Source organism: Mycteria americana, chromosome Z (assembly GCF_035582795.1).
Source record: "Mycteria americana isolate JAX WOST 10 ecotype Jacksonville Zoo and Gardens chromosome Z, USCA_MyAme_1.0, whole genome shotgun sequence".
Taxonomy (NCBI): domain Eukaryota; kingdom Metazoa; phylum Chordata; class Aves; order Ciconiiformes; family Ciconiidae; genus Mycteria; species Mycteria americana.
Genome location: NC_134396.1, coordinates 56,732,851 through 56,746,706, shown reverse-complemented (window position 1 = coordinate 56,746,706; position 13,856 = coordinate 56,732,851). Strand labels below are relative to the sequence as shown.

Below are 13,856 nucleotides of genomic sequence, written 5' to 3'. Positions count from 1 at the left end.
CGGTACTCTAGGAAGAGGAATTCTGCAGTAGAGACACTAATTATGTTTACACTGTTTCGTAGAAATAATTCTGCAGGTGGAGTTGAGGCCAAATTTCCCAGTTTACATGTTGCCTGAGTGATGGAGTCAAGGCGTGTGTCTGCATTCGTGTTTAAGTTTGGATCAGTCTGACACCAGACTCCCATCTGCCCCACCAGCTGTACATCGGTTCACATCATAGGGTGATCTCGGAGCATGAACCGAACTCCTTTCTGATCAAACCAAGCCAGCAAGACTGCTAATGGGCATTCACTCCACAGGAAGAAGCTGGAGCTAGTCCAAAAACAAAATCCCCTGAAACACATACAGTATGCACGCTGGGTCCTCGACATAATTCGTCCACATATGTGCTCTTACTGCACTACCTGTTAATGCTGGCATGGTAGCCTTTAGGATCAAAATCTGGTGTGATAGCATCACTGCTCTCGGAAAGACATCTCCACTATGCTTGTGCTTTTAAGTACATTCAAGGGCATCCTCATTAGCCATACGGCCCAGCCATCTCTATACGGAACATCTGCCTTGTCAGCAAAGTCAGACAAACAAGCAACCTGGTGTTTTTCAAAGGATTCCTACATTATCTGACGTAAGGGCAGATAACATTTGCAGACAGCAGTCTTCACTTAAAAGCCTAGAAGGGCAATGTGGATATGTGGAGTGGTCTTGGGAGTTTTGCAGGCTTCTGAAAGACCTGTCAACTCAGATAAATTTAGAAATAACTAATGAAACCCTTTTCTCTGAGAACAGCACCTTGGTGCAGGGAAAAAACCCAACCGAAGTTTCCAACCCCTCCTCCTGTTCCCTTCTTAGAAGGCTCTTTCTCACCTCTCTGCATGGCAGTTCTGCTATTTCAGAAATTGTATGTTCAGGATACTTTCCTACATAGTGAGTCTTCCTGCTTCAAGAGCCAATATGAACCGCTAAGTGGAAATACTATGACCTTTTCCTGTGCTACCACGTTACATGACTGAGGTGTCCAGGCAGCTAGGGACTGCTCTTTCTGAATACTGGCAACAGTTAAACATTAGCATACTGGATCACCTTTCTCAATTTTCTCTCCTACAATTCATTAATTTAGGTTGTCACTTTCAGATTTTAAGTTATCCCCTTTTCTTCAACAGCACATGCATTTTTTTCAAGTTAGTAGGCAAAGTGTTCTTTTCTATATTTTTCTACATTTCTTTCCTATAGTACCATTACTAAGGTAACAACGCCATTATGAGGCTATAACATCAATTTCAAACTCAGTCATGGCACACTTTGAAATTTAAGCCCACAAAGCAGACAAAGGTTAGAGAGGGAGATGCAGCCCCTGGGCCAGGTACTGGTGGAAAATGAGGCAGTGTGCTAAAATGACAAATAGGGGAATTTACAATTTTACTTGAATAAAGGAACAGAGAAGTTTTCTGCAATAACCCATCTGGAGGAAACATGGCAAGTTATCTATTACTGTGATAATGTGAATTTTTATTTATTCACTTATTATAACTCCAGGACTCAGGAATAATGCTGTTTATGTCCAGTTCTCCCATTTTTCCCCCCACAATTAATACAGTGCTTTGAAATAGTACTTTTCCACAGTAATTTTATATTACTTTTGATATCATGTCTGCTAATAGTGTAAAATCTTCTCCATAAATAAACCTGAATCAGTTTAACTAAAGTGAAATTAATATGCTGTTTAGTTATGCAAGTTTGAATAAATATATTAGTAGCGGTTTATAGCATTATTCTAAGCAAATTCTTTACTGACTTAGTAGTGACTTACTGACAAAACACACAAATATAAATGTATCTACAAAGAAGGCTGCAAAAGTTTTTTTCTGTTCTTTTAAAGAATGTAAGTCAAATCATTTTAATGGTCACTTAAATATAACCTAGTTTATCTTGTCCTGCTGGAGAAGTACAAAAGAATGCTTTTGGAAATGGAGCTGTCCCTATGACTCATCGTAATTTTAAAAGGTTTCTGTCTTCACAGTCTCTGGACTGTGAAGTACAGAAACAATGTAAATTTTTTGTTTGTTTGTTTGTACTCTATGAATATAGTCCTGACCTTACAACTACTTTATGGATAATTAAATAAAAAAGATCAGACCTGTCAGCAAGTAACTAGAAAACTACTGAGAAGAAAAGCACCTTAACTAACAGTACATGCACCCAGCTAAGTGGTTAAGGGCCATGAATTTACTCAAGTTGCTAATGAAGAATGAACCACAGAGGAACAACACTAACAATGCCAGATTTCAAATCCCAATGAGGTAAGATTTAAAAGTATCTTCAATTTTTGATGACTGTTAAGTATAAATAATAATATTAATATTTAGAAATATTTCAAAAGATGGTATCTGTAAAATACGTTCTGGTTTAGATATATACCTCTCCTTTGGCAGGAAAAGGAACACAGATGGCAATTCAGACAAATCAGATATGTTTGGTCTTCTAGAAACACTACTTGCTTCCCCCCCACTTTTAAATCGAATGAGCTTTATTACTTGTATTCACTTTTCCAAAAGTTGTGCATATTCAGCGAATGCCAAAATGTATGAAAATCATCATGAAAATTAAATATATGAAATCGCTAGCAGCAATACACCAGATATACTCACAGGCCAGTATCAGCTGAAATAGTAAGCCAACAAAATGTTTTGAAATTTACTGGATCTTTTAAAGGTAAGCATGAGTCTACTTTTAAAGACTTCCAACAAAAGCTATTCTATCAATCATTTTTTAGTAAGACACTCTTCATACCTGTTTCTCCTTTTTAGCTAATAACTATACTTGGGCCTGTGTAAAGAGACATTCCTGCCATCTACATATATATACACACAGACTTCACTGTGTGTTTCTTTCAAGGTTTGTAAACAAAACCCAAATTGAGTTATCCTTCAGTTTAGGTTTTTTAGGTTATGTTTACCTTGGTTACCACTATATCTACAACATTTGAGTATAAAAACAGGTTTAACTGCACAAATATATAAAGTGTCTACAATTTCAGACAGTAATTTAACATCTATCTTAGCACCATACAGGATGGGAATAATGCACACTGAATGACTCAGAATTATTATTTGTAACCAAATCAGCAGTGTTTTTTAAATGAGAATATTCCTGACAGCGTTTGTACTCATGTTTTTAACCCAATATCTGAAAACTTAACATACAATTGCACTCTAAACTGAAAGTGATTTTTGAAGTTCAACCCAGTGTTGCACATTGTTTCAATTATTATTGGTTTAAAAGGGCAGCAAAAAACGTAACATATACTGAAAGCACATATATCACTCAAATCCAACAAAAACGTTAGATGTCAAAACACGGGGGGGAACAGACACCAGAATACTATTTGCTATGCATTTATAGAGAGCATAAACTTAAGTTCAAGGTCTTACATGACCCCTCATAACTATATGAACTGACAGTGCCTTCATACTACCTGTGCTGGTTTTGGCTGGGATAGAGTTAATTTTCTTCATAGTATTGAGTATGGGGTTTTGTGCTGGAAACAGCATTGGTAACACAGGGATGTTTCAGTTATTGCTGAGCAGTGTTTACACAGAGTCAAGGCCTTTCCTGCTTCTCACCCCACCCCACCAGTGAGTAGGCGGGGGGGGCACAAGAAGCTGGGAGGGGAAACGGCTGGGACAACTGACCCCAACTGACGAAGGGGATATTCCGTACCGTATGATGTCATGGTCAGCATATAAAGCTGGGGGAAGAAGAAGGAAGGGAGGGACGTTTGGAGTGATGGTGTTTGTCTTCCCACGTAACCATTAGGCGTGATGGAGCCCTGCCTTCCTGGAGATGGGTGAACACCTGCCTGCCCATGGGAAGGAGCGAATGAATTCCTTCCTTTGCTTTGCTTGCGTGCACAACTTTTGCTTTCCATATTAAACTGCCTTTATCTCAACCCACGAGTTTTCTCACTTTTACCTTTCCGATTCTCTCCCCCATCCCACCGGGGGGAGTGAGTGAGCGGCTGTGTGGGGCTTAGTTGCCAGCTGGGGTTAGACCATGACACTATCAAACATGGTACGGCACTCACAGAGGCCGAGTGAGAGCTATGGAAGAGGCCCTTTACTCCCATACATTTTGGCAAATTACACTGCTACTTAATCAAGCTTGGTGGGAGCCCTTCAAATTGCCTGAAGTGCCAAGCAATTGCTCTGGCTGCTCAACCCTATAACTGGGTCCAAATGATAACAGCAATGATGACAGCACTGCTGACTGAGGTGAAACACCGGGGCAATTAAACTTTTCACCTTGTAGAAAGAGGAAAGGATTTGTTATGTGAAATGATGTTGTTCATTTTAATTTCAAACAATGTCATTTTCTAAAAGAAAAATATTCACTTGGTGCCACCATGCTCAAGAGCTGTCACTTGCTGTAATCACATACTGAAGTCTACTAAGTTTTTAGTGCAAGCCCATTGTCAGATCAACTAATGTTATCTGATTTTATGCTCAGAAAGAATGCTGTCTGAAGTAATGTCACTAACTATATATATACACACCACCAGCTCGATTACACCTAAATGCTAAAAAAAAAAAAAAAAGTATCTTATTCAATTTTCCAACCAATCTGGATTCTGGTAGAACCTTTAGAATAGCAAAGGTAATGCTGAAAATACTACTTATTGTGAAATCACACCAACAAATTTAAAAAGACACAAATCAAACACAGTATAATGCCACTGCTGCTTCTTCACTGCTTATATAAATTCACTGATATTTTAAATGTCTGTGGTTTGTAAGATGCTAAATGACTCTTATAATAGCATTTTTAGTTCACGTGAACTTAAAAGGAGTTATTTGCAAATGACTAACTGCATTATTTGTGCAGTCACTGAAGAGAAGCATTTCCCAGAATTCATCATTTGATTCAATTTGTAAAAATCAGTTCAGCTTATGGGAGTTTCTGCCCCTCACACATTAGAATTTATCAAATGACCAATATATATTATCTTCAAAATTATTTTATTTTTAGCAGTATTTTTAGAGGATCTATCCATTGCTCTATCCCTTGCATATCTACTGTACTACCAGTACTCTTCTGCCCCATGTAACAATCCTGATGTGACAGTCTCCTTTATGTGTCTTAAGACTCACATCACCTCTTCCCTCCTGAAAGGCATGGGTGCGTGGGGCACGACAAAAACATCCCGCATGTGCAAAATCCAACTGAGAGTAAGGGAATTAGTTTGACAAGGAAGATGAAAGCTCCTATTAGGCAAAAAAAAAAAAGAATAAAAGCCTATAATGTTTCCTATGCTAACCATGATTACAATTTTCCCTTGAAAGACTTAAAAAGTTCAAGCGCTTACACGCTGGGGAAGGAAGTATTGAAATTAAATGGAAACCAAGCATATACTGGAAAGAAAACAGTGGATTAATTCACACACCACAAGTTACAGAACCTCAGAATTTAGCACCTATTCCACAAATATTTACACAGGCAAGGAGTGTTACTGTTGAATCAATGGCTTTTCTCCCTACTTGTTAATCAAACAATGCATCTGTTGAAAAACCACTGAAAAATAGTATTTTCATGAGTTGAAAGTAAAATCTTTAGAAATTTACCCTCAAAAGAGGCATTGTCAATGCCAACAGAAGACTACTAGGCAGCAAAAAGATAGTAGCTAGTACTCTGCCAACTTGCCGCTAAGAATTCTCCAGATGAACAGCCTTTGTGTGTAAGACTATACACAGCCCATTTCACTCTCAAACTAGACTAGCTAGCTGTTATTGTGTACAGTAAGACTGTTCATACCAGCAGCTAAATGAAGCAAATATGAGGACTTGAGGAAAAAAGTAGAAATCTAGTATGGCTACTCAAAGAACAAAACAAGGTGTCAGCATGTTCTGTCCATCTTTATCACACCTGTTGTGCAGAATGGGATGAATATAAAGCTAAAATAGGCTTTCACCAAGAGCAGGGGCATATGCACATCTGCTGTGCAAATGCCTGTATGGCCAACCATTTGGAAGAGGACATGGCTTTCAAAGTGTCAGATCCCATGCTACTATTATATTTTCAAAGTTCTCCCTTATTAAATAGGTATAATGTGAAATTTCTACAGCTAGCCGATTCATTACTGTGCACAACAAAGACAGCTAGCTTGTAGTGATTTTTTAAAATCTATATTATTTCAGAATACAAAACATAATTCAGTTACACTGAAAGCAAAATATACATCATTATTGAATCAAAATATTTTGGTAGGTTGTACTGAATGTAATTGGATTTTGAGCACCATCTGTCCAGGATGCCACAGTGCTATGTGGGATCTGTATCTCACAATTCTCACTGAATTCTCTCCTACTAGCTCAGCTGTCTGCAGACAGTGTTTCTGACGGTGACTGCAGTCGTGCAATTTCCATGATGTATGCGACTGACTCATAGTGAGACCACAGCTCATTCAAGGAGACATGGTTTGGCTTGACAGAAGAGGATGGAGTTTTAGTTTAGTTTTAATACTGTAAAAAAATTATTTTTAATAAAATATATTTTCTGGGGAAAAAAGTTCAATTTTTTCCTGCAGACTGCATTTCTGTCAAGAAGTAACTTCCAACATAAATACCTGACTCTACAGATCATTATATACATGAAAATCTGTGTTTAAAGATTTCATTTGCAGAGGTAAATTAGAAAATAACATTTTATACAAGGGCTTTATTTTCATCCTTAATGTGAGCATTGAGCATGCTAACTTTGGAAGGTTTTTTTTGTAGAATAGGTAGAATTGTATCATATGGTGTACAAACCGGGTGACAAAATCAGGGTGGCATCACCTACCTTAAAGCTGGCATTTCCTTAATATTTGAATGTGCAAACCCAAATAAAATGCATTTTAAGTCTTTTTTGGGTGGTATTTTTTTCATCTAAAGAGGAAGAAAAGTAAAAATAAACTCTAATGTGTAAATTACTACTTTTTTGTGGTTCATTTCAATCACAAGGTTTGTTAGTGCTACAAGCAAAGAACGGATCTGGGGGTCAGATTCATTGCAACATCCCCACCATTGAAAACTGACACAAACAAGAATTTCACAGAAATTTCTTTAATTTATGCTTTTGATTCATTGATTCCCTCCCATAGCTTCCTTCTCAAAAGCAGGAAACTTATTACACAAACTTCTTGTTTGCTACTGCACCTTGAGCTGTTCTTCCAAACACTTCTAGTTCCTTCTGCATTTCCCTTTATTGTCTGCTGTAATTTATGTGCCTGCTTAAAGACAACAAAATTCAGTGAAGTATTGAAGAAATCAAGACAAAGCCTCTACTGTGTGCCAGACAGAGCATGTATCAAAACAAGCTTTAGAAAATGGAAGTCTAGAGAACAAAAACAAGCTCTGTTAAGTCAGCAGAGTGCACAGTACCATATAAATAACTCCTAAGAGCCAGGAGTACAAAGTATATTAAAAAAACCCTTAACTTTGGCCACATCAGCTAGAACGCTGAAAAATCAGTCAGGCAAAATGAAGTTGACTCATTAGAGTTGGCTGGAAGATGCATGGAAACAATGCCAGGACAAGGGCAGATTCAACACAGGCGCCACTTTCTGAGGTACGCTACTTGCATGGCAATGAGCAAATGAAGAGCATGCTAGAAGGTTCTCATCAGTTGGTGACACACAGACTAATCAAGGAGGGAAAATTTATGTTCAACTGCTGCTAGTTGCAAGCAAAAAAAGAAGTTTCTTTCACTACCATCTGTAACCAGGTAAACAGGATTCTTCTCCAAAAAGCTGTAAGCCAGGCATGCACACGCAGAACTAGGATGGTGTGAAAAAAAACAAATGCCAGAACCGAAGGACACGGTAAAAAATGGTAATGTGTCCGCAATCTCACAGCAGCATAGTATTGACATCACAGGATGACCATGATCCTTTGCAACTGCCTCAAATTGTAAGGAAACTATGGGACCATATTGGCAACTTAAATTATTCAATTCTCTGGACCTTTATATAATAATCTACCAACTCTGGTTTCCTAAAAAATAAACCCAAACCAAAAAACCCCACCAAAACAAAACCACCGAAACCAAAACCCACCACCCAAAACCTACCACTTCTTAATGTGACAAAGTTATCCTCATGCCAGCTCATATAGAGTTTTTGAAGTTAAATTACCACACATTTTAGTGCCAATTGGCATAAGTACAAATTTTCACCAAAAATGCTTTCCTGAAATAATTTGCTAAAGTGTTCTCCAGGAACATAAAAACTAAGGCACTGGCGACCATGCTACTTTTCAGGTGGCCAGAGCTTTGTGGTAGATCTGCTTAGCCCTTCTCACTAACACTTTCTGTTGAGCTCCCAAAGAAGACTGAAAAGTTTTTAAACAAAACAAAAAGCTAAACTATAAACCAGGATAATTAGGTAACTTTTTAATTAAAAATATTAACCATTCGAATGAAAACGTGTGTGAATATAATTTATTTCTGACATTTCACTATATCTGTTTTATCCCTTTGTTCTAAAAGTTTTATTGTTAACATTAAAATTTGAGCCAGGGCCACTGAGATGTTCTCTGCATAGTAGGGAAATACCCCTAAGCTCCATTATAAGCAATTATTGCGGAGATACCACAACATTGGTTTTGGTTCATGAAGCAACTATAACCCACTATGTTATATCTGACTCGACCTCTTAGCAGAAATAACAACATACCAGATAACTCAGATCACTTGGAAATTGGCTTTCCAGTGACAGTTCTGGAAATGATGCTAATACTCTAATGGGTAACAGGATACACAAAGAAATGCCTATCATACTAAATTCAAGATTCAAATACGAACTTCTCAAGTTATACCACAGTTTGCTTACTATGTGTAACCTATTCACTAACAGCAATTCCAGATCAAATATATATATTTTAACATAAGCATTTCTCTTCTGTGTACTGAATGCTTTGGTTTCACAGCTTACCATAATTTTTGAATTATTTTTTTATTTCTGTACGCCTTGGTGAAACATTTTACTGTGCATGATGCCAACTAAACATCTTCTCTCCGAAGATAAAAGGGAAATGGCAAGATGAAGATAAAAACACTCTCCCTTTGGAAAGAGATGGGAAAGTCCTGTTATCTGACACAGTAAGTATCCCCAGCAAAATGTATAATTTCAGGTACCTTAGAAGAAAAACTGTTGTTACATTTCTGAAGATGGGATTGCAAACATGGTATCCATTAAATGTATTCTATCTGCTTGAGGAACCTCATATGCAGATAGACAGATACACACTACATAGGTATATAGCACATAACAAAATTGTTATGCTGTATGCATCAGAGGTCTCTGTGAACATGTTATGCTTCAAATGCAAATTCGCAAGCACATGGCTTACCATAATACACTGAACTAAAAATTCTTGTGCCAGTTACAAAAATACCTCCTAGCACCTTCTGTGCTTTACAATGAAGGCCTTTAAACATGGATGATCAGAGACAGCTGATCAGAATAAAGTAGGTTTTCAAGGTTAAATATCAAGAAGAGGTAGCTAAGCAGATTGTATGCCCATAAAATGGGGTTTGGTGAGTTAAAAGAAAATGTGATCACCTGCTTACCTAATCAAGGAGACATCTGATAAAAGTAGTCACACATTTCAAAAGAGAGAATCCCCCAGCAGCCATTTTAAAGCAAACCTTAAAATTTAGGCAGGGGGGATAAAGAGTACCAATAGTATCTGAAATCTTATATCACTACAAGTGTAAACTTCTAAAAAAAGGATGTGATTCAGGCAATGGCATACCTGACGTAAAGGATTAGCATGCTTTTTTTTTTTTTTTTAACTCTTATGGCTTGTAGATCACAAAACACTACTTCCATACAAAGTTGACAAAGAGTTCATGTCCAAAAAGTGTAACAGAGTGTCAAAACACTGGAAGCCAGTTAGTTCCTGGAACATTCTGAACATCAATCTTCTGGTTTTGTAAAGAAATGTATGCTAACAAACTCCAAGCTGGAAGCAGTAGTTTTTTCAGATTCCCTCTTTTTAATGAAACAAACAAGCTACTGTAACTGTTAAGTTGCTAACCTGCTAGTCAGTCTGCTATTCCTGCTAAGGATTTGTATATTCATTCCTTTAAATAGTCGTAAAAAGATATTGTAGGAAGCTGTATCTGAAGATAAAATGAACTGCAACTTAATCATATTTAATTATAAAATCACACTCAGTTCTAATAAGATATAAGCTGTCTCATATTCTCACAAATCCATCATGACAGAAACAAGACTAAAAACAGGCACCATGGCATCTTCTTCAGCACACTTTTTACCTTTAATTCTGCTAATTTGACTATTAATTAATCAACCTCACAAAGTGTGCACAACACTGCAATAAATCTGGAATATTATATTCTATAGGCTTAAAATTTCTTTTGCAACCACATTAAATTATCTTAGCTTAACACCGTACAAACACATTCAAAACATAAATCGTCAAAATACCTTAGCACTTGCTTTTTTATTCAGTCAAAATCCATTCCAATCCAACATAAAGCATCACAAGGTTTATTACCCTGCTGTCTAATTAGCGGAAAAAACCCACAAACACCATCCATGTCAAAAATAAACCACTCTTTGGACCTGCACCGGACATCACAGTAACTAGCTCTCTAGGACTTGGTCTTTTAAATCCGAATTCCTTAAAACAAACAAAACAACAACCAAAAAAACCCACAGAAATTATGAAAACTAAAACCTTTTTATGAGGACAGTGATCTGCCAAAAAAACAGCCTCCACAAAACAAACAGTGTAAAAAACCTCATGAATAAGCAGCTCATGATTTTCTGAGAACAAGAGTTTAACCATTGCCTTGTTTCTTTACAGTGTGTATTTAGCTGGTTAGAACGTTTCTCAATAATATTCAAGAAATCTGAATCAGTTCTACCGGCAGTCTTCCTATTTTATTATTGATACGTGCAGACACAATACAGAGGACATTAAATAAGCTGCAAAATCATATGTAGAATATAATTTTAAGTGTACTATATAAAGATGAAAGAGATAATGTTTTGCCCACAGAGCATCAAATATAATAAAGATAGCTTGCTTACACAAGATAACACGCATTACTCATTTACTGTAAAATCCAAGCACTCAGAGAGTGAGTGGGGAAATCAAGCATGACATTATTCTTTTGCTACTTCTTGAGTACTTGAAGTTAAGTTACATATACCTATTTCCCCCCAGATTTTATACAGGAAAAATGCTGATATGAATTAGCTATGACATTAAAAAAAAAAAAAAGCCATCCTTAACAGAAAAATAGTTGTCTTTCACAAGAACCAGGCAGGAGAGTCTTCACTTGCAATGTATGTCTCAAAAATTGAGGTCTTTTTCTGACAAAAAATCTCCTCCATTTACATGCACAAAGTAGTACAGCTGATGTTGGACTGCTTTTTGCCTCGTCATGAATTTTACAGGTTTTGAATTAAAATAAAACTATGTTCATTTTTTTCTAAATTTGCCCATAGTCTGTGTTTTATGCAGTTACTATCTACACCTAGACACTGAAACTGGTTTTCTTCATTTATGGGCCAACGCATTATTTCACTGACCATCAAACAGCATATTTGTTGATTTAGAGAGAACATTTTATCATACTGAACTGCTGTATTTCATCTGACAGTAAGCCAATAGTAACAACTGAATTTCCCAAGTTAGTCATAATACTCTGAGGGATTTCTTTTGTTTGAACAGTTAATCCCTAGGACAACACAAATTAAAAAACAAAGTGGACACTGTTTTACTAATCATTTTGGCACCCCCGATATCACATTTATCTTTGTTTACCCATCATGTTGTTTTCTGGTCAGCAAATGTACAGTTTTCACTTTTAAATATGAAATTTAGCTTTAAACATGAAGCTTTCAGACATTGTTCTTATATAGGTCAGTAGTAGTTTATTATAAATACATGTGCAAGATGAGCTCATGTTAAGCTTTTAATTCCAGTATGATTACCTTACATTTCTGAAATGGAGCGATTATAAAGATGAGGCACGCTTACACATTTTAACTCTACTACATCCAAAATCAATTTCTTTAAAGATACAATATTGTCTTTAAAATGCCCTTTGTAACTACTGCCTTTCACAAGCGATTAAAGAATGTAAGGCAAAAGAGGAGACACAAGCAAACACATTAACAGTCCAAAGAATCACTGTGAGATGTTTCTGCACTAGCCCACAGATCAAAATTCATGGTGCAAGAACAGTGATGTTTGCCACAGAACCACAGCTTGTTTTCCCCACTGCTGCTCCCCTTCTCCCACTAGTATTTTGGATTTCATTGGTGGGAGGGGCTGCTAGGGCTCTGTGACACTTACATGCTCCCCAAGGATAATTTCCTCCAAAATATTTGGAGTTTTAACTGCTTATATGGTAGCCAAAGGGCTTTCAATCTCCACTGCTCTGGTTCTTCTAATTACTTTTCTTGTAATTACCCCTAATTATGGCACTGGAACCATACAGACCATGCAGTTTCTTTGAGTCAAACAAAGCCACTGCATACTTTCTCCAAAAGCTTGCGAAACTAAAATTGTCTCCTGACTAAAGAGAATCCTGCAATGATCCCCATCAAACTTTACCCACAGACTCCAATCAGACTCCAAGATCATTCCCATACCATCCTTCAGGTTCAAGTCAAGTCAAAGCTAGATTTCGACCCTTTCTAAACACATCTGAAACAAACAAGGGAAAGAAACAGCTTCTTGGTTCAGGTGCAGGAGCAAGCACTCCTGAGGAACACAGCTGATTAGGATTTCTTCATAGAATTATAGATTAAAAAATACCCCATCAAATTAATCTGAACAACCTCCTCCCTACCCATCCCCCAAAATGAAAAGAAACATATTGAGTTTGATATTTGAGTTGGAGTTTTTTTAGGATAAATTACTTATATCTAGAATGGCATTTCAGGAGAGAAAAAATGCGGTGTCTACTCTGAACATGCTCATAAGCACTCCTCTGTGGAGTGCAATAGAGCCACTTTCCATTTGGTGGTCTGCCCAGTTTGAAGTAAGGACAGAAAGCTGTTCCACATCCCAAATTAATGCCCTAGAGACGAGCTTATACAGCTGGTCTGTCTCTAGGTCAGCGGAAATCTAATTACCTTGACAAAAGCTTTAAAAAAAAAAAAAAGACGAAAAAGCCAAAAAATAAACCACCTCAAGCCCCAAAAAACAACCACAGTCCCCACACTCCCCCTCAAAATCAACTGTATGGGGACAAAGGGGGGGGGGAAGACATTTTCACCTTCCTTGTTCAAACTATGAGGAAGATCATGTCTCTTGTTCCTCCCTCCCCTATTTTAGACTGCAACGACAGGGAGGGAAGGGGAGTTACTGACATTTGTTGTAATATTATCGTAAGAAAAACAATATAAATGACAGAACTAGCTTTCAGATACATAACTGAGCAAACAAACAATTTTTTTTCCTCACAGCTGCTAATGCCAACCACTGTTTTGAGTAGCTGGTGTAAAGGACTGTAATTTCATTTCAATTTAGGTAGCAGAGCCATTTTTGTTTTACACTGCAATGCAAGGATTAAATGTATCTGAAAAATTTGCGCTTTTCAAGTGTTGTAACTAGTGACTGCTTCAGAACACAAGAAAGTTTTTCTTCGTACAGTGAATACACAGGTCACAACCTACATGCCGGAGGAAAAGAAAGTTCAGTTCAAAGTATTTTTAATTGCTCTATTCATCAGATTACCATATTTAAAAAAATAAAGATTAGTTATAACGGAACAGTAAGTCTGTGATACGAAGAGCGGAAAGCAAGGAGATGGACATACAAATGCTAATATTTAGAATA

At 37.0% G+C, this 13,856-nt stretch overlaps 1 protein-coding gene across 7 annotated transcripts in view; it reads right to left on the bottom strand.

Annotated features, from left to right (window-relative positions):
• Window positions 1–13,856, bottom strand: part of APC (APC regulator of Wnt signaling pathway) — a 98,474-nt gene that overhangs the window by 50,525 nt on the left and 34,093 nt on the right. The gene's annotated exons all lie outside the window — the stretch shown is intronic.